Raw genomic sequence first — 2,962 nt, 5'->3', positions numbered from 1 at the left:
TGGATTTGGATTTGGGTAGAGCTTTGATGTGATCTCTATGTGGTTGTTGTTGTTGTTGTTGCTGTGCCCTCTAGTTCGCCCTCGCGCCTTGTGGCATTATTTCAATAATGAAGCCACTGCTCGCTGCTCGGCATTCTTCTTGCCAGGCCACAGTCACGTCCACTTCCTCCACATTCATTGCACATTGACCTCTCTCCGCACTCTCGGGTACTCCAGCATTCACTTCCGCCCTTTTTAGCATTTCTACCTTAACCGCCTCCACGCCTCCCAATGTGCTTTTCAATTTCTCTGCTTTTTTGTTTTGCCCACGCGAAATACTTGTAGCACGAACCACAGCTGAGGCTGCGTCTGCGTCTGCTTCTGCTTCTGCATTCGGATTCTGCTCTGTTTTACCCTGGCACAAACTAATAAGTTGACGCATTAATTGGCTTACAAGAATTCCCCGCATAGCTCACTCGGCCAGCACAGCAACCGACGTTCTCCCCAACGAGTTTGTTCCTTACTTTACCCACCCTAAGCTCTGCGTTAAGCTTGCGCATATAGTTGAATTTATTTCATATCACGACTACAACTAGCTTTTGCTTCTATTCCTTTAATTAAGTATTTTATTTAAAGCTGAAAGGAGCGCAGCAATTTAACTTATATATAATATTATATGAATATTTATATTGTTATTGTTAAAGCTTTTAAAAGTAAACAACTATGTTGAAAATATATATATTTCCGCTTTTATAATTTCAGTGATTATTTTCTAAATCTTTTTACAATATTTTGCAGATAAATTATTAATTAGAAATATAAACTCTCTTCAATCAAATTCTTTTAATAATTTGAAGACTTTTGAAATTGAGTAATTCATTTTGATATCCGCTAGAAGGGTATATTATAAGTTTGAAATGTATGTAACAGATGTCAGAAGGAGGCATCTCCGAACCTAAATATAAAGCATATATATTTTTGATCAACATTATCAGCCGTTTGTCCGTTCATTTATATGAACACCTACATCTCAGAGATTGTACGAGGTCGAGATATATTGTTTGTTTCAAATCAATAAATAATAATAACAAGTCGCGATGTTTGGCATTTACATACAATAATAATATGATTACTGAGGTATATTTTTAGTATTTTTGTGATATATTCATTTGGTATATTTTAAAATGATTACCACGCTGCTTAGCTTTTATTTGCAATGCGTATATATTCTGGTATATTTTGCACTTTATGGTACATTTTGAATGTACTACTCTATCAATATACCAAATATAGTCGTTGGTATATTTTTAGCATTTTTGTGGTATATTAATTTGGTATATTTTAAAACATTTACCATACTATTTTGCCTTTTCAGTATACCAAATATAGTCGTCGGTATATTTTTAGTATTTTTGCGTTATTTTCAGTATATTTTAAAATTAATACCATACAGTCCAGCATACTTGACTGTAGCTTTCTTAATTATTTTATTCAGCTTGAACTATGTTATATAGCTATTAAACTAGTTATTTTTTGCAACAATTTTTATGCATTTATTTAAATTCTACAATCTGTGTACTTTCGAGACATACCTTTGCTCTAAAAAATTAATGATTTCAAAGTGCACGCATAGTTCAATCAGCAAAAGATTAGTTTTGCGCTGGCAATATTGAAAATATTATAATGGCACATGTTTTCTGGATGATTTAATAATGCAACCCCAGAGTCGGATAATGAAGGAGGTTAAATGCCATGAATTCAAAAGCACGTGCAATGCCGCGATATGCGTAACGAAAAAAAAAAAATGTACAAAATGAGAAAATTGCTGTGGTAATATGCCAAGTGCTTTGTGCTGGGAATTTGTGTATTAAAAGACATGCCGCATAACCACATAACATCGCAGTATTAGGAGTAGTAATATGTTAGGAAGTGTAGTACTATATAAAAGGGTGCACCACTTTGTGGCATAGCTGCGTGCCCAGAAAGGTCTTCGGCCTAATCATCAAGCCATATGATCCATGGATGGATTGTCAAAAAAAAAAGAAAAGAACGTGAAAAAAGAAAAGAAGACAAGGACATTGATTTCAACTTAACGAGAAGTGCAGGGCAACAAGTTTTGTCGCCCTGGTGGACACGTGTGCGTCGTTTCTTGTTTTGGGTGAGATTTAAGCCCAGGCACGAGCAACCACCCACAAAAGCCGCGAGCGAATGTGAGTGTGAGTGTGAGTGTGAGTGTGAGTGCGGGAGTGAATATGAATACGAGAAGCATGCAAACGCATTGTTGGTTATTGTGTTATTGTTGTGCCAATTTTGAAGTAGTTGATGGTTCCAGCTACGTGCCCGCTTATTGTTTGATGTGGATTTTAATTGAACTTAAGTTGATGTTGATGGTCGTCGCTCGGATGGTTGGAATGCGAATGCGACTGCGACTGCGACTGCGAATGCTTCTACCTCGCATTTTGGGGTCGCAGTTGAAGTCGTGGTTGCGGATGCTTAACAACGGGACCATCGACAACCGCAAATATTAAAAAAAAAAACCAAAAAACACAACAGAATAATGACTGAATGAATGAATGAATGACAGACAGTGGGTGCTCAAGTCGAAGTATTTTTGTGAATGCAAACAAAAACACGTTGCACTCATTAAAAAAAAAATTGAATATGAACCAAGGAATCACACTCTATATATGTACATATATAATCGTACTCGCATATGTCACTCAATGAGGCGCAAAGGGGGTTGCTCCTGTTCCTGTTCCCTGTTCCCGCTTCCTGATTCCCGTTGTTGTTGCTGCCGCTGTTACTCACTTGTCATGCCTCATTGTTAATGACAGGACTTATTGCCGAACAATTGCCGACTGCAGTGGCAGCCTTAATTTGAGTTTGATAAATGATAGCAGGCCGGGCTTTTGCAAAATGTTAAATGTTCCAAACTAACCACCTTTTTGATTGCCATCAAAAGCCAAAACATATTTTACATATT

Source organism: Drosophila albomicans, chromosome X (genome assembly GCF_009650485.2).
Source record: "Drosophila albomicans strain 15112-1751.03 chromosome X, ASM965048v2, whole genome shotgun sequence".
NCBI classification, from domain to species: domain Eukaryota; kingdom Metazoa; phylum Arthropoda; class Insecta; order Diptera; family Drosophilidae; genus Drosophila; species Drosophila albomicans.
This window is presented reverse-complemented; position numbering follows the sequence as displayed.